Raw genomic sequence first — 26,039 nt, 5'->3', positions numbered from 1 at the left:
CTTATGTTGGTAAATTGCGAAGCAGATTTCTGGATTGAGGCTGTTGGTTGCGTAGTACTCCTAAAACATTCATGCTATAGTTTACCTAAATCAAGCTTTTACAATTGTGAGAAGTATTCTTTCTATTCTAATATATGAGTGTGCCTATTGAGAAAATCCTCTTCAGAAAATATGAGGAGAAAATGAGCTAGAGCAGGGATTCTTTACCTGTGGTCTGGGGACCCCTGGGGGTCCTTGAAGCCTTACCTGTGGGGTTCCACGTATATCTAGGAAATTAAATAGATAATTAAGGTGTATATAAATAAAGAAGCAACATTTCCAATTTAAAATTTTAAAACTTTCTGTAAAAGTAAAAAATTATTGAAAATGGAGTGTAACCATTAAAGTAACCTCCGATTGATTCATGGGAGCAGAGCAAGTGCATCAAACGGAATATAGTATGGCTGATGAATGGCCTTAGTTGAATTTAGAAAGGCTCCAGCCTTCCTTTTAAACTTTTCTATTTTTATATTTGTGAATTAAATAAAATATTTAATCTTTTGTGTATTTGTTTGACAAATGCTTGTTTCTGTATTTTTGTATATTGTTTTGGTGATCAGCTCATCGAAATGCATAGACTGGGGTCTCAGCATCCAGTAAGGACTCACTGGAGGCCCCTGAATTCCATTAGTGAGTCCGTGTGGGTCCATAGGTTCCAGTAATGATTAGGTTTGGTACGGGGTTTCTACAGAAGTCAAAAGGTTAGGAACCACTGAGCTAGAGAAAGACCTATAGTCCATGAGTGCCATTGGGCACCACATTATTGCCAACATTCAGAACAGAATACTCTGTATAAGCAAATGTTTGCAAGTCCCTCTTTGTGAACCTGACTAATTTAAGCAACAAAACTGTTGTATACTTAAAGTGCCAATATGGAGTTGCACCACCCCAGGCAACCAGAATTTGTGTTGCAGAGGAGAATACAGTGCTGTGAATATCAGCAAACCATTCAGAAGGATGGCACACATTTGGACTTCTTTGAAGTTAAAGAATTCACAAACAACCACATCTCTATCTGTAACTATAAATATAGCACATGAATGGGGCGAAGAAAGACTACCAAAGTATACTGTAAACCTACGTCTTTTACTAGAATAAATACAGTAGCCATAATTAAAATTATAAAAGACTGAAGGCTTTAATGTCGTAATTCACCCGTCAGCAGTAGCCAGTCTTAAAGCATGGTCAATCAAAATAGCAAGGTGTTCATGTAAGGCGCTTGATACAAGCGAACAGGCTTTAAAATACTCTGTGTTACCTTTGTGGTGAAAGCTTTTAGTGCCACTGCACCTTTGATACAAAGAAGTCCTGAAAAGCATCATGATAGGCTTTTGATCACAGGATCTTCAATTAAAAAAATTAAATGCAGTTTAATTTTTAACTTTAGTCAAAACTGAATTCTGCACAGTGAAGCCTTAAGAGACTTGGATGCAACTTCAGGGCACTTAGAATATATAAGCATTTCTTCATTTCTCATTTTCTTGACTGTCCAGGTAAGTAAGGAAAACCACCCAAAAGGGCAGTCTGATCCTTAAGGAATGTCCTCATATTTCATAGTCTGCCTGATGTACACCCATGCATCGTACCCTGCAGCTTTAACTCATATGAGCCTTCGTTTGTTACCTACTGTCATTTGTGATCTTATCCTGACATTACACTTAGAAATGCATTGATCTATTTGATATATTACTATTCTTGTTTTTTCCTCTCCAGTTTCTATCCGTCATCTCTGACGGATTTTTAGAACCTAGAAAGCAGTTTTTTTTTACTCCTGCATTTACCAGATCTTGCCTCTGCAGCATGAACGGAAGTGCAAAGTCGTACCGGAAGACCCTCTTTTCCTATTAGATGAAGTTTCCACTGAGACTCCTGGCATATATGATGCTTACAGGAACGACTCTTAACGCATCCTCTGTTCACTTGGTGCTACTGAAAAATTAAAGTTATTGGAGGGAGAGGATGGTCAAAAAGTGTCTTTCTGACTAAGGCTTTGGCATTATATGTTGTTTCAGTGCTGTTAGTAAGGCTTGCCAGGTCCCCTTTTAAGAGGATGGGGAAAAGACAAGTGGGATCAGTCATGCCATCCCAACACCAGATTGATATTTATTTATTAAGAGTTTGATATAGCCCTGGCTAGACCCGGACGTATCAGAGCGCTTTACATAAGATTCCACATAGTTGCCAAATTACATCAGTCACAAATTACAAAAAACATTTAAAGAACATAGAGGGTAAGTAAAATGGACTGACAAAGGGAAAGGGGGTAAGGGATGGATACGTTGGAGAGATGAAAGGAAAGTCTGCCCCAGGTCTGGCTGGGTAAGTGACGGACACAGTGGAATCCACAGCCCATCTCCTCTTGAGTTATCGGGTAGCTCCACCGGGCTTCAGCCAGATAGCTAGGTCTCAATGGAAAAACATTTAGAGTGACCATTCCCAAACCTCTGTTATGTGGAGAATCCCTAAACACTGTGGACTCTCTCAGAGGGGTGTCTGAGACTCCAGGACAAGAATGCTAGGATCCCTCCCCCACAAAGGGAGAAGGAGTGCTTTGGTAAGGGGCACATTCCAGGTAGCCAATTAAGGCATTTTTCCGCTTTGTGTGAACCTTTAACACTGTGGACTTTCTCAGAGGGGAATCTGAGACTCCGGGGCAAAAATGCTAGATCCCTCCCCAACAAGGGGAGAGGAAGTGCTTTGGCAAGGGGCACAAACATGGAGGCCAATCGGGGACAGTAGGGTGGTAGTGGAGGACTGATACAGCAGACTGGGGGATATGAGAGTAGGTACGCCAATACAGACGCCTACTGCCCTAGAGCAGCTCACAAAGAAGGTAGGAGGGAAAAACCATGAAAATAAAATAAGTAAGCTGCCAAACTGAACGTAGTTAAATCAAAGTAAAGAACCCTCAGGGTCTAAAATGGGAGGGCTAGCAAAAAGAAGTGAGTTAAGGGTGAAAGAGCGTAGGCAGAATAATGAGATCGGAGAAACATTGGGAACAAACAATAGCAGAGGGGAAGGTAAGATGTGGCCCAGGGGAACGTTTGGTCACCATTTTAATGTCAGGTCGGTACTGGCAGTCTTCACAGGGGTGGGCAAACAATGGATAGATTTGGTGTTGCACAGTGCGAACCATTGTGTTAAAAACATGCGAGTAAACGGGGTGTTTAACATGACCTAAAGAGTGTGTGGGGGTGGGAAGACAGTGGTATCAGCAATATTCTTGGAAGATGCGAGGATCCGTGGAGAGGAGAGAAGATCAACGGTAGTCCATATTAGCACCCCTTCCGACATCTCACGACAGACAGCCTGGACAAGAGTTGATGTCACCCAGTGACCACCTCTGCGCACTCAGTCAGCTCTCCCAACTGGGTAAATTCCCTTCACCTCCAGGCGCCTCGCAGGAATCCAGCCAGAAAGGACCTCGTGTCGGCCATGTTAGGGTCAGGCACCACTCCTATGCGCATCCTCTGTGTGGATCATATGTCCCCATCTGATGGCTTCTTGGACTGGTTTCTGCCCTTAGTGGACTCAGCCTCAGGGAGAGAAAAGGTTGCACCTCCTTAAAATATATCCCTGGGTCACTGCCAATCACCCCCAGGGAAAGATGCACTCACTCAGAATGTAATGGGGCAATCACGTCTGGCCTCAGCTCCATTTGGCAATCGAACATTGAGGATGCAGGAGGGGCATTGCTTCCATGAGCAGGGCTGTCGAGACTACTGGAAGTGCCATATAATTTCTTCTGCTAGTTTGAAGTCTGAAGCTCAACACTATTACCTATTACTTTTTCACGCAATCCTGTTTGGCACATGAAAGGATATTTCGACATCCTAAAGTCTTTGGTGCTGGAATGGAATAATGCTTACTCCAGATCAGCAAATAATGATGGGTTAAATGTCCTCGCACAATAATATTTACTGAATACATGAGTTCCCAAGCGACTACAAGAATGCCTCATTGACCAATGGCAGCCCTGGATTTCCATGATGCTGAAAGTTGAAGATTCTGAAGATTCTCTAACGGTCAGATGATCTGACCTAATGGTACATCAATAAAGCAGTGCCGTCCCATGAAGAGGAAGTTGAGGTAGCCATTACATTGTGTGTTTTTAGAGTCAGCGAGCTCATCTGGCAGAAAATATAATGCTGTTCAGAACATTCCACCTAGCTGTACAAACCTTTATATCCATTGTTCAAACCTAGCTTGTCCTAATCTGGACAGACAACACAACTGCAATATATTAACCCAAGAAGTATTGGGAACTGAGCCATGCACTTGCTTCAGATAAGTCACTTAAATTGTGTACCTGTGATCGGAAATAAAGGTTTTTTCCTGGTCTGATGGAGATAAACCACAGTAGATCTTCTAAAAAGGAGTGTTTCTTGAACAGTAATTTGTTCCTGTGTGCATTTGTTGACTGCACCATCTTTTCAGAGGTTTATTTGTATGCTTTAACAGAATGAGCAAAATATCCAAACTTCGTATCAGTTACCTCAACATGCTGAAAGTCATATCCAATTCGTGGTGAACAAGATGATTCTACAGTTTTCCTTCTACACCCTCTGCTTCTAAAATAGTTTTAAGAATTAAACTGTGCACAGGTTTCAATCTACTGCCATTTAACCTCCAAAACTGAGCTATCTTGTCCTTTTGCTGCATTCAACCTAATGTCTTTTCAAGCTGACTTGGAGACAGGATCTCATCCAAGACAAGATGTTCTATAAAACTGGTAGAGGTCTATTGATACATCTTTTAACACCTGTATCAGCATGCAAATTCTAACCTACCTTATGCACAGCTCCGCATGAACTGCGATACATAAGTAACCCTAATAAAATGAAAATAATAAAGGGATGCTAAAGGCTACTTGATACTTCGAAAGCTAAAGATTAGTGTAGATAATGTTTGACGTAATGTCTTATACCTGTTACATAGTCCCCTGTTTCTAAACAAACAAAAAGTGGCACTGTTTCTGATGGGTACTACCAACCACAGATTCCTCACCTTCACAATATTTCCAGACAACTGACTGGATTCAGAGATGTTCCTTTAGTGTTGCTTCCCATGTACCTGTAGGTTATGCCTTATGGCTCTGCAGTGACTTGATACTGCCCACGAAATGTCAAAGTGAAGCTGCATATAAGCGCCATGTCTGCTCACTTATGTCTGTTCCTTTCTACTCCCTTCAACATGAATCCAGAGCTCTTCTTCCATTGCTGTTGGTTTTCCAAGAACTCCAAATTTTGTCTTAAAAACAGTGTGCTAGGGAAAATCCCCCCCCCCCCCCCCCCCTCGCAAAAAAAAAATAGCTGCAGGGTTCTAGAGGGCCAAGATTACTGAAATGGTATGCCTCTGGTGCTTTGGCTCTGGTTACAGCTCAAAGCATGCGAGGAGTGCACCCTCTTGCACCAAAGACAACCAGGAAACAGGAGCTAAAGCTTTGATACAGAGTATATAAAAAGAGGTCACTTATGAAATAGAGAGCCACTCCATGTAGTATGGCTGTTATCGATCATGGGAAGTCCCTTTCATGGTCAAAATCTTTCAGTGGGTCAAAGATGTACCATAAGTGCATGAGAGCCAAGTGGAACTCTTCCCCCATCATCCCACCTGAAGTCTGTTGAGAAGCCATTTGGGTGCCACTTGAAGGGCCCAATATCTTCTGACTCTGAGCTGATCACTCATTTGGTCCTGGCTTTCCCCAGTTTCCCTAGGCTATCATCGCCACATCAGCAGCTAGATTTTAAAGCGGCCATGCTGCAAATTTCCTGGGCTTTCCCTGGAGGGCAATTCAGATGCCGGGGTCCGAGTGGGATATCTGCCAGCTAGCCATCTCCTGGTGCAGACTAAAACCTTTTGACCAGTTATATGGCCTGTACAGAAGCCAATTATTTGCTGGTGCCGCTGGATCCTCTTGCAACACCAGTTTCTGACACCAGGCTGACTTCGTCCAACACCATGTCACGTTATCAAATATATAAGACCCAACCAGTGTTATTGCAACCAGACAGTCACCCTCGGGCTCTGACTCTACATGAATACCATAAGAAGATAGAGCCCCTTTTCTGCTAAGTCTATGATGCAGTCCATGGCATACACAATGCCTCCTATTCTCTGATGAGACCGACAATGTGCTTTCCCTCCTTTCATTGGCTTTATTTTTTCGACTTACAAAATCCCAGTGGGCCAGATACCTCACCAAAGAGAGCTGGATTCTCCAGCTGGTCCTCCAATGGAAGAAAGTGCTTCTTTGGCTGTAGTAGCGTGAAGTAGTAGTATTGTGTATTGTAGCATAAGTGCTAAACCTGCTATTCTGGAAATAAAAGCCAATTTATTGACTGAAATTCTTTAATCAAGTCCAACTTCTTCTGAGCCACTTTTGCCATTCAATAAGGCCCTTACAGATGCGGTCATGCTCATTTGATCTAATTTATTCCAAGCCCCTCCGATCAGCTGACCGGTGGCCAGCCTGAAGAGATTCTCCTGGCGAGCCAATGTTTTGGGGATAAATCGCTCCATGCCTTGACTGCATTGTGGAGCAAGCATTTAAAAGTAAAGGCAATCATAAATATTGGAAATGGAGTCCAAAGGTATTATACCTTTTGGGAAGAATGTTTTCCTCCGCTAGCCGGGTTTTAACCTCTTTTATGGTTGTGGGTTATGTCATCTGGATTTAATCCGGATCTTTTGACTGGGGGAGAATGTTTGCAATGTCAGCATCATTTGTTTGCTGTAACACTTTTCGCCCTAAGTGGGATGGGTATGCCCAGATGTGGGTACCTTGCTCACTGTGCCACTGGATTCAAGCTAGCCTGGCCTATAAAGGGTGACATACCCTGAAACCGGTCCCTGGATGCTTTTTTCCGGCCAATGGGGGACCTGGCTTGGCAGTTCGATCTGGAATGTTCCCATGAGGCACAAGGTCAAGGCTGATTTGCATATGGCTGGGTCCAAACTGGGGTGGTGTAGTGGGCAAAAGAACGATGGATTTAACCAAGATCTTCTGACTGGGGGAGAATGTTTGCAATGTCAGCATTCCGTCCATCATTTGTTTGCTGAAACCAGCCTTATGGAACATGGCCAGCTAGCTGTCGCCTACCCTTCCAGTGACGACCTCAGGAACTCACTGATCCAAACAGCCCAATATCAACATGTGTGTAGGGCCCTGGACACCACCGACTTCATAGACCACCTGTTTAGTGCTCTGAAGGCATGCCTGGATGTAATCAACTGGGTTTTAAGGGGATTTTCAAGCATTCCTTATGGGCTTGCTGTTCGATCGATCAAGGCTGTTTGGAGAGCAGACCTTCTTGGTGCTCGAGCAATCCGTTTCACCAATTCTTTGGGTTCTTGTCCCCAGCCAGTCAATTTCACCAACCGTACAGAATGTTTAGAGGCAATTCCAGAGGCCTGGATTTCCAATAGAATCCTCATTCTCTGCTGGTGCAGTAGCAAAGGCAGCTCTTTTCGGGGCACAGGGTGTGGTGGCAGTTGAATCTGACACAACTGTCCTTCTGCATCTCCTACCCTGCTGCACTGGATCCCGAGCAACTTTGGATTTCCTTCCCAGACCCATGACCAGCTGATACTAGGTAGGAAACAATATTTCCTCCCTGGCCAGAGATCAATCAGATCAGACTGATGGGGCTTGCATATTGTTTAAAAGGGCTCTGTCCTGCCTTTCATTTGGTCCCCACCTACTATTCCCTACTCCAGAGCCTTTGTTGGCAGACCACACCACTATCTTGATGCAAGAAGCCAATCTTATGCGGTCCAAAGACTCCCCCTGAGCATGCTCTGAGAGGTTGATTGGTGCTGTTTTGCCTCTATCTTGTTTTGAAGAAGGAAGGAGATGCTTACGCCTATTCTGGATCTCTTGCTGTTGAATGCCTTTTTGAAGGACATCAAAATGTTCCCTCTGTTTGGACTAGATGGTGTCTCTGGATTTCCAAGATCCATATTTTCATATTCATAACCTGCAATTCCCATAAGGAAGTTACCTGCCTTCTCAAATCTGCTTAGACCTGAATAGTATGAACATAAGGAACATTGAAACAAGATTCAGTATCCCACTGAGACATGATGCATGATCTTGGAGGGAGCTTATGTGTCATAACCACAGGAAAACCTATCCTAGATGGCTAGTCGGGAAAACATACGAAGGCAGAAGGTACTGACCAGTATCCCGAAAGCGTGCCCACTGCAAGGCCATGCTGGGGCATTGACCAAATATCAGAGCGATTGGCTTACAGAGGGTCTAGATGAAGAAACCCACACCGAACTACAAACATTATCGTCATAAATGGACTTCTGACTGCAAAAATGACATCTACCATTTCAGGTAGCAAGTTAAAAGAATGTAGCTGTTGCATCTAGTCACCACATATGGAGATGTAGGTTTCAAAGGTTAAGATGCAGGACCCTTCCCTTATGCTGAGGTAGATGGTCTTCTTGAAGGGGTAGCTGGACTGGAAGGTAAATGATCAGCATGGGTCAGCATGATCACATGGGAGCCCCGCCTCCTCAGTGCGCCCGCTTCGCCCCGCGGTCTTCACCCGGTCCCCCATCTCGGGACCGGGACTTAAAGGGAAACAGTATCCAGGGCTCCTTCCTGGTCACGGGAGCCCCGGGGCCGCAATGCTCATGTCACTTCCGGCCGGGCGGTGGTAGCGCTCGGCGGGGCTCTCTCTCCACATGGGAGCCCCACCTCCTCAGTGCGCCCGCTTCGCCCCGCGGGTCTTCACCCGGTCCCCCATCTCGGGACCGGGACTTAAAGGGAAACAGTATCCAGGGCTCCTTCCTGGTCACGGGAGCCCCGGGGCCGCAATGCTCACGCCACTTCCTGCTGCCGGCTCCTCTTCCTGGTTGCACGTCAGGTCCCGGGCCAGCAGCCAATCAGAGCGCGGCCCGGGAATGACGTCACAGAGGTGTCCCGCAGTACCGCCCCCGGCCTGCCTGACTTCTCAATTACTTTATTCAGGTTATTTTTTTATTTTAACTAACTTTGGCCAAAGCTCTTGTCAGTGTAGGCGCCCACGCCTGCTGACTTTCACCTTCTTAATAGTTAAGGTTCCGCCCGACGCCTCTCACGGGTTCCCTGGAGATGAGTTACGGCAGGCCGCCGCCTGACGTAGGAGGCATGACGTCCTTGAAGGTGGACAATCTTACCTACAGGAGGTCGCCCGAAACACTTCGAAGAGTTTTCGAGAAGTATGGACGAGTAGGCGACGTCTATATCCCCCGCGACCGGTGAATGCAGAGTGACAGTAAGTGCAGAGTGACAGTGAGTGCAGAGTGCGTGCAGAGTGACAGTGCGTGCAGAGTGACAGTGCGTGCAGAGTGACAGTGCGTGCAGAGTGACAGTGCGTGCAGAGTGACAGTGCGTGCAGAGTGACAGTGCGTGCAGAGTGACAGTGCGTGCAGAGTGACAGTGCGTGCAGAGTGACAGTGCGTGCAGAGTGACAGTGCGTGCAGAGTGACAGTGCGTGCAGAGTGACAGTGCGTGCAGAGTGACAGTGCGTGCAGAGTGACAGTGCGTGCAGAGTGGCAGTGCGTGCAGAGTGGCAGTGCGTGCAGAGTGGCAGTGAGTGCAGAGTGACAGTGAGTGCAGAGTGACAGTGAGTGCAGTCACTCAGCACCACCACATTATCACTCAGAACCACCACAGTATTAAAAAAAATTAAAAGCCATTGTTATTTGTAATATCAATACATCTAAGTCACGTAAATACAAATGTTGCATTACAAATGCTATAGGTTTCACATTTGCGAAAATTATAACTATTGGCATTGTAAATGACAAAGCTATTAATTTAGCTATTTTCAAAACCAACACATAAATGAACATTTGGTGAATTTCCATTAAAATATTTGACTTTTTTACTAAGATATTATACTGTTTTATGCAAACAAAATTTAGATACTGCATAAATATTTTTAATAAAACATATTTTATATGTAGCTTTTTATGTAAAAAAAACTATAGCATAAAGCAAAAAACAATTGCCATTTACAATTCTAATAGCTCAAACTTAAATAATGCGAGACCTATTGCATTGCAAATGCTTGTTAGGTCTCGCAGACGTAAAAAGCAGGCGTAAGCCTGCTGTCTGCGAGACATCTGTTGCTGGCGTGTTAGGAGGAATGTGAAGACAGAGCTCACGCACGAGCGTCGCTGTCTGATTCCTCCGCGAGGGCGCGCACGGCACCACACACGCATGCGCATACACAGACACACAAGCGCCCATGCACGCACCCATACATACAGAGAATCAACCCCCGCCGTCGCATACACACACACGCGCGCGCACACACACACACTGCATACACACACGCTCCCCCTTACCTCACCAGAGACACACACACGTGCGCACACACACACACACACACACGCGCGCGCACACACGCGCGCGCGCGCACATATCCCCCTCACACCCTACTCACCAGGTTCTTCTTGCGTGTCCCTCGGCAGCCAGCGGGTCATTCCGGGTAACAGGCGGGGGCCTCTGGGCTCTCCACGGGAGCCCCACTAGCTAACACGGAAATCCTCCGGCGGGCACAAGAGCGCCAGCTTCCTGTTTTTGTCCGGCCCCGCCCCCGTCCCAACAAAGGTTGCCTGGCTTCCGGTTAAAGACGGGCTGTGGCTTTCAAATAGCCGAAACCACCCAAGTGTCTCCGTGTGTGCGTAGCTAGACATCTCCAAAACCAAGTCTGAACTTTACTTACTTAAGTCTGAAAATAAGGCAAAAAAGGAATGCTTGTGCCTGCTTTAGAAGCCTGTTTATCGCGGTTTCACTTCTTCTGCCTTGGAAACCGGTAACGTTTCCGTAAAGTGTACGGCGTTCAAGTTTAGATCACATGCTGTAGTGTAAACAAACTCCGTGCGTGAAACACCAGGCAGCAGTAACAGTGTTACAGCTCCTTTCCCTTGTGATGTCGGTTTTCTTCGTGTCAACTGTGTTCCCGGCGCGAGTTTTTGCTGAGCAACTGGCATTGTAAGTACTTTTGATTACAATCCGGCTCTTGTCTGTTAATGTTGTGGGGATGGGGGGTTGGTTTTCAGTCGGACCCTCGTGTTGCTGTTTTGATTGTGGCTCGAGGATATACACACATAGCTCTATCAGTTAACGAGAGACCTCCTCTTTGCTATGATGTTGAATTGCCCTTCCCTCTGAAAGAAATTATTTCTTTTTAATGAAAATTGAAGCTGCTGTTTCTTATACAGGGCTAAAGGTTCATGGTCCTGGGAAAGAATTGCGTGTTCCAGGAAATCTGGTCTGTAGCGCACGCACCGCTGCTATCACCAGTAAGTGTGTATCAGTTGTGAGTCAGCACTCGAAGATCGCAAGTTGCCAGGCGTCAGAAGCTCAAGCAGTCGTTTCTATGTCAGTTATAGTTGTTGCTGGAAAGTTAACTACATTTTTTTGCCAGGAAAAGCCAAACGTTGGGTTGTACACGTGCATTTCGCCATGGCAATAAATACACAACCACACGTTCCAGAATTCCCAGGTAAACAGTCCCGGGGAAACGAATCCACGCCTGACGTGACCACTTGAGATCTGTCATCAGGCGTTTTTCACTGTTATTGAGGAAATGCTCCACTTTGAGTCACCTTGTTTATTAATACATTTATCTGAACTTTGAAATGGATAAAAGCACACTTTCAGCGTGGAGGAGCCAACCCAGCCCCCCCCCCCCCCCCCCCCCCCCCCCCCCCCCCGAAAATTACTTCACTGAATAGGAAACGTTATTGTAAGCAGAATAGGGAATAATTTTCCCCGGGGCGTGGTAGTCGCGCTAGAAATGCAGCTTTTTTGGCAGGCACACAGATAAAAATAAACAAATCCGGCTCAAACAGTAATGATGTTGTTGACAGCTTTTTTTATTAAAGTGCGTTTTGCTTTGTGTCCTCGGCGAAGTGGTGTTCTTATCTCTGTTGGTGGCGTGGTATCTCCTGTTCACATCCTGGAGGACGTCCCATTCTGTGACAGTCTTCCTGTAGTTTGCAGTCCAGTTTTGCTCACTGTGTATTGTTGTGCATTCACCTACTACAACAGTTTACTTTGTATGTTCAGTGCCTCCATTCTTTAGCTTATATTGCTGTTTTAAAAAAAAATATTTTTTATGTTATCGGTTTATGTACTTGTGTTCACCGCAGATATATCAGTGTGCCTCCCTTAAGTGCCATTTCATAGCTGCTGCCGGCCCTGGAAAAGAATTGTCAGTTTTTTTTTTTTAATAAGGTGCGATCTCGATCCGTTGGTATTGCAGTGCTTTACATGCACACCACATACGTTACAGAACAACACATTCATTTTTGGTAGGCGTGCTGAGATTAAGTTATGACACCTGGGTGGAGGAGGTCAAGGCTGCTCTTGTTACACTCTGTGACTCCGGTTGCCGCTCCCGTATTGTGTATTGCTTGGTTTCCTAGAAATAACAAATGGGCCGGCCCCAGATGCAATAAGCGTCTTGGATATGATTACCATAGGTCGAGACTTCTCAAACTGTACAACAGGTGAACATCATTTTAGCGTCGTTAACACCCAGAATACAGTTTTTTTTGTTTTGTTTTGTTTTCTACCCCGTCATTTTGGCAGTCTTGTTCCTTGTTCCAACTTTCTTTCCATCCTTTTTGTGTCTTTTTCCATTGTGCTTTCTTTCCATTCTTTCGGCTTTTCGCCACCTTTCTGTCATTTCCATCTACCCTTCCTTCTCTTCATCTTTCTTTTCCTCCGCTACTTGTTGTGTACTTGGGTTTTCTTAGTGCCGCCTACAATCGATTTCATTGTACGTTGTCAACATTGTTTAATATAGCGGAGTGTGCGCTGTCTTCTATATCTTTTTCGGGTTCACATAAGAAAGTACATTGAGAGGAAATGTACTTGGGAGGAAATAAATAAATAACAAAAGCCCTCTGCTTGCATGCTACTTTCGCGTCTCCTTTGATGTGCGTCCATTTGCCACCAGCCACTTAGCCACTTTGTGTGCGCGTGCCGCCTCTGCTGCCAGGCTTCAGCACACCAGGCTGCACACCCCCTCACCCCCAGTCACTTCATCCGCACCCACTTCACACGCGCTCTGCAGGTCATAAACAGGACCATCTGCTCCACTCCCAGCGCTGCATGACCGTCTTCAAAGCAAGCTTGTAACACGAGCTGCCCTCAGACGTTCCAAGACACACACTTTTCATGCTTCTGAGGTCAATAACATGAGCCCCGTTGCATTGACACAGACTGCCCTCACACACACAAGTTACTGTCACACACACAATGCTCTCAGACACACAGGCTGCTCACACACACAGGCACTGTTCACACACAAGCACTGTTCACACACACACACACACACACACACACTGCTCACACACACAGACGCTGCTCACACACACAGGCACTTCACACACACACCGGCACAAATGCAACATATGTGATTTGTCAGATCAATACATGTAAGACAGGGGAAAACTAAACATGTACCTTTACTAATGCTATAGATGTAACATTTGCTAAATTTATAACTATTGGCATTTCAAATAACAAAATTAATACTTTTATAATTTGCAAAACATAAACAAAAAAAAAATATTTACATTTACCACACCAAAAACTCAAACTTTTCTATTGCGAGACCTATTGCATTTCCAATGCTTGTTTGACAGGTAACCAGTGTAGGTTATTCAAATTAGGTCATCATGGACACAAGCTGCTGCATTCCAGACATTTTGCAATTTCTGCATCGGGTATTGTGGAAGTCCTGCATATAGAGCATTAGTATAATCTAATCTGGACACTATCAGGCTGAGGAGAATGGTATTCCGAGCGGGTAGAGAAAGGAATTGTAATAATTTACTACCCATGCACATGAAACCGAAACCAGTGGCAACAACTTTGTTTAGATGGCTTCTCTTCCTTCTGTGTGAAGGCAGTTCCAGGCCAGAGAGGCCGACCAAGGGGAGGCTTGTTACTCCTGGTCTCTTTGGACCTGGTAGGATCTTTTAATAGACTAAAGTTTGCATCTGATAATATATTGATTGTAGAATGGGGGGGTCTAACCCACACCACCATCCTGCTGATCAACTTTTGTAATGTCATAGAGCAAGAACTATGCAACTCTAATTTTATGGCCCTAGAACGTTTTTTAAATGAATATAAAAGTTCACATAGCACTTCTATCGAAATTGTGGTGATGGGAGATTTTAATATTCACCCATGTAGATGGGATTGCCTGGCGGACCAGCAGATGGGCCCTGCTGGATCCCTTGCTGTACATTTTGAACATACCCCACAGGGGGAAGCCCTAGAGGCTCTATTAGCGAGTCTTAACCTCTTTGAGGTAGATGGGTTTAGGGGCGAAGAGAGAATAGTAACATTCAAAACGAGGGAATCTGGCACAGTCATAGACTACATATTCGTCTCAGCTGGTCTGATCCCTGTAGCTACCTCATATACAGTTGAGGATTCTGTATACAGTGATCATAACCCCCTTGTCATGGCGATAGATCTAGGAGATATAACTATTAGACGCAATGCCGGTGGCATAACTAAAGACACCCTGAAACTCAAAGATCAATCCAGAAGACTTAACTGGGCGAAAGTAGTCCCTGACTCATTTATGCTGAATTTACTCTCCAAAGCAGAGACAGACTTTACAGTCTGCCTTGATGAAGCGGCCGATGGTACCAACATTATTGATTCTTTCGTATCTATTTGTAATAAGATCAATGAGGGCCTAAAAACTAAAACTAAATCCTTAGCATCCAACCACCCACGATGGTTTGATGGTAATTGCTCTAAAGCTCATAAGGCTTTACTGCATGCCCTGAAACAGAAACCGAGGAACAGGGAGGCAGTAGTTAGTCTGAGGAGCGCCTATAAGCAAGCCATAGCTTCTAGAAAGAAGGACATTAAAACCACAGCTTGGCATGACCTTAGTTCAATAGATACACTGAAGGATAGTAATAAATTCTGGGGCATAACCACCCGTATTTTTCCTGTACAGAGAATGCTGTATTAGACTGTGTGATTGCAGATGATTTGTGGGTTGCACACTTCAGTAAGATCTATGACAATGAGGCCACGGATACACTCTCGCCCATTGAATTTACATCTATTAATAGTCCCCGAATGTTACACTTTGAAGTGGCTGATGTTGAAAAGGCAATTGTGGATACATCCAAAAACAAAGCCCCAGGCCCAGATGGGGTGCCAGCTGACCTTTACAGTACAGAACCAACCTTATGGGCTAAGGTGCTCACTAATGTTTTTAACTTGGCTAGTACCAACGGTTTTCCCCCTTCATGGTCTACATCAACCATAATACCGGTGTTTAAAAAAGGCTCGAGATGTGACCCCCTCCTGCTACAGACCAATCTCCTTAATCAACTCTGCCGTCAAAATCTTGGGCAGAGTGATTCTTTCAAAACTGGAGGATTGTCTGAAAGACGGAGGGGTTCTCTCTAACCTTCAATATGGTTTCCGTGCTAAAAGAGGTACATTAGATCAATGCCTCAACTTGCAAATGTAGAGCAACAAAGGTTTTGGATCCTAAGTCTACCCAGCCCGGATCTCAACAAAGGAATAAACAGAACAGAATGGCTGGATAGGACAAGTTTGTATCATTAATATCAGTCACGCAGTCGAAATGTACTACGTAACCAAGGTATTGTATACCAAAACAAATTTATTTCATTTTTATCTGGTTTTTTAAATTATTCAGAAGCACATGGGCAAACCAAAGACTGTCACGACAGTGACTACATGAATACAATATTTACATTTATACACACATATCAATATACATTATTTACACGGTGAAAGAAACACAATTGAATAAAGATGGTTCTAAAAGACACACCAAAAAGAAAAGCAATAACATAAATCAGTATTCAAACATTAATTGCATTTATGTACAGTGAGAACATTCCTACAAGGAGCAAGGGTACAACCAGTCCATGGGGATGTGAAACCAAAGGACAGGCGGGGACAGATGGAGTAGTACGCCTGCCTGCCTGACACCACTGTGGTTAAGATTTATATTGGGTTGCACCACTAGGGACCCAGGTGGTATTTGCTTTCTTTTCCTAGGTGCACCCTTTTGAATGACCACAGGGTGGGTATGTCGACGCGTTTGGAACCGGATTATTGACGGTTCTCTTCAGGACGGGGACTGGGAACACTGGTTCTGCACGTGGCAAAGAATCTGCCTTGGTGTCGGTAAATCGCCAGGAAGGGGTTGATTCTGTGGTTAGCCGGTGTGGGTTCTTTAAGGTTTAGTTGTCCGCCACGCGGTACACACACGCGAAAGGAACTGCTTACATAATGGCTACGTTTTGATGTGCAAGCTGTATAAGTAGCTTGGGCACCGTGTAGCGTCTGACGTCTCAAATAACTGCAGGGCTGGTAAATACGTGAGCCGGGACGTTGTCAGGCGGATTCAATCACTCGGAGTATCTCGGGCTGTAACACGCAGATATCAGGAAGCGACATCTACTGCCTATACTTAGAGAAGCGGGATTCACCCAGGTTAAACCAGCACTGATGTTCTTACAAATGTTAAGTACACCGAGGGTGATGTTTGGGGTTGCCAGCTTCCTGGTGGCTGCTGTTCGTAATAAGAATAGGAGGTTTGCCCTTATGCAATTGGAGATCTGATTATACCCTTTTTTCAATGTACAGATTATATCCCTCTGCTAATGAATTGTGAGATTTTTTACCTGTGGATGACCGCATCACCAACACTTGATTTTATGTTTTTTATCATGTATAATACTGTATACTATGTATGATTACATCTTTTTATGTATTTTTTAACATTACTGTGTGTAATATAATTGTGTGATCGCTTTTATGATTTTTATTAATCGAAATAAAGTGCTATTGACTTGACTTGACTTGATTGGGTATGAAGGGTCAGCTGTTTGTCAGTCTTAACGCCCAATTTACTTTTTACTGCTTAGACATTAGGTGATGAAGTCTAATCCAGCCAGTGAGCTTGTAAATTCAGAGTAAAATTATAACCAAAACTGAGAACCTCTGTCTTATCAGGGTTACATTTGAATTGGTTATAACCCATTCAGTGAAAGACCGCAGATACACATGATTTGATGTCCTCTTGATCCAATGTCTCATCTTTCTTAAAAGGAAAGAGAAGCGGATTTTCATTTGCATAGCACACTATTTTTGCCCCAAATATGTGGTGATGTTCTTCAGAACTCTAGGCACCAGCAGCAACTTGTATCAGAAACCTGCATCCCATAGCAGACCCCACACAATTAAGATGCAGTTCTCGCTTGTGACAGAACATTTCCAGTGTGGCTAATCTTCTACGTTGCATGATACATGTTTGTGGCATGATTAGCTGTAGATACACATGCCCTAAATACTCCTGCCATCTAGCGTTGGGCTCGGACATGCACAACTTGTTTTTCTTCTGCTGATTTTCGCCCACAGTTTGTTCCGCAATTTTGCCATTCATTGTAAGGTTCACAGTGATTAGTGCATTCTCTGACATAAAAAGGCTCTCCAATGTGCCCCGGTGTGCTTTTCTCCCGTTAGTTTATTAATGCGATGCTGTGCCGTCTTTACAACTTTGAAGGTTCCTGCTGTGACAACCCGAATCAGCCTACCCAACCCTGCTGCTTTTTCCTCGCCTCCGATCTATTACACCATTTGGACCCTTCCCCATTTACACCGACCTGGATTATGTGATCATGTTGCATACTGGGGGTAGTGGTATATATATGTATATATATATCTTCGCCCATTTAGGAGATCCACACAGCAGGAAGGCATAAATATCGCTTTAATTGCAAAAGCAGCATTCACCAAGTAGCGTGGATTTATGCCAAAAAATGTTCTGATGCCTGACACGTTTCATTTATATATATATATATATGTGTGTGTGTGTGTGTGTATATGTGTATATATATATATATATATATGTGTGTGTGTATATGTATATATATGTGTGTATGTGTATATATATATATATATGTGTGTATATATTTGTGTGTATATATGTGTGTATATGTATATATATATGCAGGAAAGTCGACACTTGAAGGCAATGGAAGGACGACAGTGGACCCAGGAGTTGAAGGTGCAATTTTCTTTATTAGTGCATAAACCCCCGCACCTCAGCCATGACACGTTTCGAGCCTACCTTGGCCCTTGATCACATGACACGCTATGGAGTGTGAATTACAAATTTAAAGTGTCAGTGCATGTCGTATTTTGAAACGTCATCATGGAAATAGACAAAATGACTATCCCAATTCACACAGTAAGTCTTTGTCAACCCAACATCAGTACATAGCATAATTATAATGATGCTGCAAACATTATACACATGTGGATGGTGGTACTGATACCAAATTAAATCCATTAAATAGATGCTAGAATAGCAATTAAAACCATGTAGAACATTGGTACATGTGAAAAATGCCAACCTTTCTGTGGTTGATGCTTGACCATAATAACTGTAATTTACAGATGCTGTAAATAAATAGATGTTAAAATTCATAACGAAAGTCAGAAAAATGATTGCTAAAAATAGCAGTTTACCTCTACAATAGATACTGACTCATGAAATAACTGTAAAATACATTTGTAATTGGTGTTTGATCTAATAGATATATCTTAATAATTAGGATCAGAGGCAAAGACCATGCTGGTAACCGAATTATGATGTCCAAGGCGACATGCAAAGCTGTGCAATACAATATTAAAAAGAAAACTATGTGCAAACCGTGCATATATAAAAAGTGTAGAACAAATCACTTTAAAAATGGCAATAAATAGTAAAATTGTTAAAAAGTGTAACTCAGTGATAGATAAAATTGATTATAATCCATAAAATCAATTTATCAAAAAAGTAGAAAAACAAAGCAGTCATTTGATATACGCTAAAAAAGAAGACAGATATGAATGTAAAACTTGCAATTGTATTAAGACTGATCAACTATCAATAGAAGGTATAAACAATAGTTTAAAGACGGGTATGAAGGTCCGCCCATGAATTCAATCCATTTGGATGTTTACTGTCTAGATTGAGGATATAGTAAGTGTTGGACTTGGCCCTTATGGCAGGTTCACCCCTAATCTTTTTGCTTTTTATCTGTGATCTGCGTGGATGATTTTCTGGTCTGTGCGCACTTTTTCTCTGTGTCCCAGAGTAAAGTGCGTGCATGTAGTTAGGCTGGCCTGCTCTCCCATAGGGATGCATGGGGAATGTCTGTGTCCCTAGTAATTCCTGATGTGTGGGGAGTGCATGCTCGAATTTGGTATGTGCGTGTTCGTGGGAATGAATGCTTCGCAATGATGTATGTTGCGTGAATGTGGCATGTGTAGAAATGCCATTTCTAGGACTTGGCATATTAATGGAAAATATGTCTGCAGTGTGATTGGCTGGAGCTGGCTGGTGAGCCTGGCTCCAGGAAGGCTGGATGGGTCTGCCCGGTGGTGACTGTGAGATCAGCATGCTTGATGGCTTGGGAGGAGTGCACTTGGTCCCTGATGGGCCTGGACTTTCCCCAGACAATGCTGGCTCCACCCCCTGTAGTGCGACTGATGGCCCTAGCCCTGCCAGTGAATAGAGAGGGTGGTTGGGGTAAACAGAGTACTTCAGAACCAGCTGCGACTGGTTTTCCCCCCACCCTGCACCCTGAGACAAAGGGGTTTTCCTGTATAAGAAGGGGCTGTGTCCCCATGCAATTTGTCCTGTTCTTGGTTCTGCCTAGGATCTTGCCAGAGGGGGCTGCTGCTGCTGCAGGGGCCAAGAGGACCGCCACTTGGCTGTCTCCCTGCCTGGAGACCCAGTGTGCTGGCTCTGGCCCTGCCTTGCCCCTCTGCCTGCCTCCAGACCCTGCTGGAGCTTTGCTGTGCCTGGAGGCACCCTGATTTTGAATTATAGCGCTAGGCGCGCTTTGTTTCCTTGAAGCGCCGAGCGCGCTTCCCTTGGCGCTTGAGAGCGCTGTGCCTTGCTCCCAGAGCGCTTGGGAGCGTTTTATTTGCATTGCCGGTGCCACCCGGCATTGGGACCCATTTCGCCGATTTTTGGGCGAGCGAGTGCCCACCTCGCTTTATCTTTATTTTGAAGGCCGGTGCCACCCGGCATTGCCCCGTGGTATTTACTTATTTTTGAGCCGGTGCCCTCCCGGCATTGCCCAGGAGATCACCGCCGCCGCCCGGGAGCATCGAGAATCGTTGCCGGGCCGCCGCGCTGCCTGCAGCGACCCGGAAGTCCCGCCTCCTGATCCCCAGGGCCGCGCTGCCATTGGCGGCCCCGGCGGAAGACAGGCGGCGTGCAGCCCGACGAGGCCAGGCGGGAGGCGAAGGAAGCAGCCTACCGCGTCTCGCCGAGGCTCCCGAGTGGAGGGGAGCCCGCCCGCGGTCCCCGCCGAGCCGCCGAGGAGCCGTCCTGCTGCTACAGAGAGCCGGTGAGTGTGCCAGAAAGGAGGAGAGGGGCGTCGGGACACATGGTCGGTGTCCGCCCCTCCCCCATAGCGCGACCTCGCGCTTGTAGCTGTTTGGAGCCCCGAGGCTCCTGGGGCATTTCTGCTTCCTGAGTCCCCCGTGAGGGACTCCAACTAGAGGAGCCATCCTTTTGTTCCTTGAGCCCTGAGAGGCTCTCGTGCCCTATTTGTTTATGAGCCCCAGAAAGGCTTTTCATTGCCCACATCGAGTGAGAGCCCTGAGAGAGGCTCTGGGGGCATTTTCATTGATTTAGAGCGCGGAGCTCTAGATTTGCGCATTTTGCTTGTGAGCCCCTGAGAGGCTCCTTGCCCACCTTGATTCTTGCGCCCTCCTGGCTCCCACGTCGTGCATCTTGTTTTACAACTGTCCAGCACTTAGTGGACAGTTGCCACGTTTAGGTTTGTGTGCTGTGCTGCCTGCGCAGCTTCCCTGACATTGAGACTCAGGGCATTCCGCCCCTTTCGAGGCCAGTTGGCCTGAGGGACCCTTATGAGTGTTGTGCTTTGTGCACCCCGCGCATTGTAATTTCTGGTTATGTAATTCTTGCGCATGTGTTCTAACCTGTACCTTTTCTAAAAGTGACCTGATTAGGTATTCTTATGGTTATCCCCTTTTGCTAAATGTGACCTGCATAGAGGATTGTTTATGTTTATCCATTATGCTAAATGTGACCTGCATAGTAGATTGTTGATGGTTCATTTCATGTTAGGTTTCCTTCCCTTTGCTAAGAGTGAATTGCTTAGGTGTTGGTATTCCTTCCTTAGGTCCTGGTTACCTGCGTGATTTACCTACAGTGAGTTAGGGTTGCGTAGGAGGTCCTTACTGTTCCAGTGATTACTGGATGTGTGTTGCATTTATAATTTTGGTGCTACTCATTCTATGTTTACGACATAAGTGTATATCTACCAGTATTAGTATCTAACAAGTGCCTACCCCTGACAGTGGTCCATGTGGCCCTGTCCTGTACATAATTCCCCTTGTAAATTCTGCCCGTGCCTTTGGCACATTGTACAGTTTGCGTGTGTTATCTAAGGTGTTTTGTTTATTATAATACAAAGGCTATTTTTTATATAACCTTGTGTGGAGTCTTTTCTTTGTGGTGGGCCTTGGGTGTTGTTGCTGGGGTGCGTGCGCAAATACTTAACTCATACCGCCTCCAAGTTTAGCCTAGACTGCTCGCGCCACGCTACCTAGAGGGCGAGTGGGGGTTGCCTTGGTGTGTAACTCCCCTGCCCTGACTTTAGAAGTGGTGATCCCTGACTGACCTCTACGCGAGTCTTGGCCGGCCAGGGTCCCGTTTCTAACAGTAAGTTTCTAATTTACGCAGTATTCCATCCCTGTCGCCACCTCTTCTGAGGGGCATAACTGCATCAACCACATAGTACTGTAGTAATTGCAGGTCTCTATTGTGGCAGTCGTTAATGTCTTGCGACGGGATACGCCTCATCACAATGCGTGATGGCCCTCATGTGTTGAATATATATATGTGTGTATATGTATATATGTATATATGTGTGTATGTATATATGTGTGTATATGTATGTGTGTATATATATGTATATATGTATCTATATATGTATATATGTATCTATATATGTATATGTATATATGTATACATATATGTATATATGTGTATATATATGTATATATGTGTGTATATATATGTGTGTGTGTGTGTGTGTATATATATATATATATATTTATATATATATATTGCCACAGCTTCTTTTTCCTACGTTTAGTAGATCAAAGGACACGGCACAGCAACAGATGATTTTCAGCTTTCTTTATTTACACACCAGTGCAAAAAGTAACGTGCGTCAAATGGACGGTCTATATATATATATATATATATATATATATATATATATGTATATGTATATATATATATTCACAGAAAAAAAACCATAGGTTTTAGGCCATATATAGTTAGGGATTTGCATTTACAAAACCTTATTTTACTCGCATAAAACCATTGAAATTCGCATATATAGTTAGATGCGCTAACTATATATCGCGCACCCGCAATCCACTGCTGATGATGTCACATATTACATCATTCATGAGATGGTCAGTGACATCACTGATGACATCATCCAGTGGCTGTGTGTTTCTGTAAAGTTAAAATATGTCTTACATATTGAAGAATGAGTGGATGTATAAGTGTCTGGATGAAGGATTTAGTAGGTGCATGACTGACTGTATGAGAGAGTGATTAAATGTGTCTCACTGAGTGCATGAGTTAGTGACTAAACTATCTTAATTTGTGCATCATTATATCTGTTCTATGAACTGCTGCATGTGTTGATCAGTAGCTATATGGGTAACTGTATGGGTTATTGATTGGTTGCCCAAGTATTTGTATGGGAGAGTGAGTGTGTGTGGGGGGGTGGCTGGGAGGTGTGTGACTCTGTGCATACATGTGTGAACAGTTTATTCACTAGATCTATGGGTTCAAAACTGCATGTGGAAACAGCTGTATGGGTGGTTGACTGTGTACGAGTGTATTGGTGAGTGAATGGATATCTCAGTGCTACATGTCAAAGTAAGTACATATGTAAAACACAGTACATGTGAAAGTTCACATATATAAATTACTGTGCATAAGAGCCAGTGAATGTGTGAGTGGCTGTATGGATCATTGTGAACTTGTATTGGGGATTGTATAAAAGAGTAAATATGTGTTAGTATATGTTTGAATAAGTAAGGTGTGTATAACTGTATAGTTGAGGATATGGAGGTGTGATTGATTCAGTGCATGACTGACTAGGTGTGTGAGTAACTCCATGGATGAGTGACAGTCTGTGAGTGTCTGTTTACTCTGAGTGTATCTAAGGTTATATTAGAGTCTGAAGAGGTTGATCGTATTATCACATGATTGATGTCATTTGAGACGTCATCAATGTTGTCATTTGAGTTGTCATCAGTGATGTCATCAGTGATGTCACTGACCATGTCATGAACGATGTAATATGTGACATCATCAGCAGAGGATTGCGGGTGCGCGATATATAGTTAGCGCATCTAACTATATATGCGAATTTCAATGGTTTTATGCGAGTAAAATAAGGTTTTGTAAATGCAAATCCCCAACTATATATGGCCGAAAACCTATGGTTTTTTCTGTGAATTTCAATGGTTTTTTAATACCAAATATCAAATGCTGTCAAATGTCAAGTACATGATAGGTAAAAACATTTTCGTGTTTATGCACGCTGATGTGCTTTGAACGCTGCCCCCCCCCCTCTTTTCTCTTAGCAGTACTCTCTCTTTGCAGATAGTGAAGGGTAGTTAACGCAGGCCTTTGCCCCCGTTGTAATCCGTCGTGCCTGCTTCTCTCTCTATTTGAGTAATTGCTATCCAAGCATTTACTGTTTTAGAATTGGTTCTCTTTGGTTCATTCTGTATTTACAAACAAGCACAGAGTCGCAATACTCTGTTTAGTCTTTGCAGATAGTGAAAAATAGTTTAAAAAACAAAAGGAATCGAGCAAAATCAGTAGGCCACTAATGGGATCTGTTTTTGACCTCGCTAAAATAGAAACATTAAGAACAACCCCTCATGAGAAATACGAAACTAGTAAGATGAACTTAGCTCCACACCATGATGGCTGCAAGACAGCTCGACTCCGCCGCCCACCCCACCCCACCCAAAATAACGACAAACCCTATGCAAATATTCTAAATATATACAACACACCAGCAAAGTAACAGGGTAAAACGTTTTATTAAATAACTATATACATGACAGCCTGCTGCAACATCGATCCAAATGCCTTTTGGTGACTCTTCCATTGTGAACATTGTCCCACAATCCGTTTGACCTGAAACGATTACACAAATAAAACATTTGTGAGTTTTAAATTTCCGGAGAAGTATAATTCACCAATAGTTTTCTCTGTAGATCTTTTTCCATTAACAATCCCAGTTCCATCACCCGCCCAGGATATCACTACTGTTAGTTGTCATTGTTGCTTCTGTTTTAATAAAAAATGTTTTAAGGTGTTTACTGTTTTTGTTGCGATGTATATATTTATAAGTTATTAAAGTGTTATAATCCTACTATTTTTTTTATCGATTATTGCTGTTTGAGATATTCCCTGTCTACAAACAGAGAAGAATAGAAATATTCTGTCTCCCTTTGCAGATAGTGAAGGATAGGTAATGCGGACTTTTGTCCCCCGTTGTAATCCGTCATGCCTGATTGATTGGCTGGACATTTATTGTTCAAGGAATAGTTCTTTCGAGGTACTCTGTTTGCAAATAACGTGGAATAGAAATATTCTGTCTAGTCTTTGCAAGTAGTGAAGGGTGGGTAATGCGGACCTTTGTCCCCCGTTGTAAATTGTCACTCCCCACTGATTGAGAAACTACTTCCACCCGGACCATTTATTAGAGGTACATCATCTGACTCAACCGGAGAGAACCCCTAATAAAGAAGACATATGTAAAATACAAAGTAATCCCTGTATCCTGTTAAACAGAAACTTTAGCATGAAACACACTTGAAAAGGAAAGGAAAGAAATCGAACAAAATCAGTAGGCCTCTGATGAGTTTTTGACTTCGCTAGAAATAAGAAACATGAAAGTGGTGAAAGAAGCCAAGCTTGACGTTACGGCAGCCACAAGGTAGCTAGGCTCCGCCACCCCACCATTGCTCCAAGCATGTCTGTCCCACCGCCCGCCACGCCCAATAACGGTAACATGAAATAAATACAAATCAGCAGATACCTACCCCCATTCCGGAAACTCCCGAAGTGCAACAGGTTTGCGGCTACGCCCATCCGGAAGACGAGGCCTTCGGCACGTGTAGGGCGAGTCCTGCTGGCAGCCGTCGGCCGGGGAGGTCATCCCATACGGTGGGCCAGGAGAGGAGCCGAGGCCGACGGGATTCTTCTTCTTTCTTAGATAATGACTGCGACAACGGGGGGGGGGATGTCTTGCACATGCCACCGACCCCCCCCCCTCGTATCTCCTGGTCTGGCCCCGGCTTGATATGAGCTCCCCGTTCGGGCCTGAAGCGGCACCCTGCAGGCCACGGGGGGGGATGTCTTGCCTCTGCCTCAGACCCCCCCCCCTCATATCGCCTGGTCTGGACATCACGGATATCAACGCCAGGTGTCGGCGTGTGGTGCGCTGGGAGGGAGAGGCGGCGCGAACGAGCCTCTCTCACCCCCCCAGGTGGGGGCCCCTCAGCTGCACCCCCAACGCTCCACTCACCCAACAAAAGGGTTCGTCCACTCTTGCGATACAGCGACGCTCCACTCGCCCAACAAAAGGGTTCGTCCACTCTTGCGATGCAGCGACGCTCCACTCACCCAACAAAAGGGTTCGTCCACTCTTGCGATGCAGCGACGCTGCACTCACCCAACAAAAGGGTTCCTCCACTCTTGCGATGCAGCGACGCTGCACTCACCCGACAAAAGGTCTCGTCCACTATTGCGAGGCAATGATGCTCCGCTCACCCAGCGGGGGTCTCGTCCACTGTTGCGGTGCAACGGCGCTTCTGAGTTCAACTACAAAAT

At 44.6% G+C, this 26,039-nt stretch overlaps 1 protein-coding gene across 4 annotated transcripts in view; it reads left to right on the top strand.

Annotated features, from left to right (window-relative positions):
* Positions 1-26,039, top strand: part of RPS6KA3 (ribosomal protein S6 kinase A3) — a 796,620-nt gene that overhangs the window by 405,065 nt on the left and 365,516 nt on the right. The gene's annotated exons all lie outside the window — the stretch shown is intronic.

Source organism: Lissotriton vulgaris, chromosome 8 (genome assembly GCF_964263255.1).
Source record: "Lissotriton vulgaris chromosome 8, aLisVul1.2, whole genome shotgun sequence".
In the NCBI taxonomy this organism is placed as follows: Eukaryota; Metazoa; Chordata; class Amphibia; order Caudata; family Salamandridae; genus Lissotriton; species Lissotriton vulgaris.
Note: the sequence above shows the minus strand (reverse complement) of the source record. Positions and strands in the feature narration are given on the sequence as shown.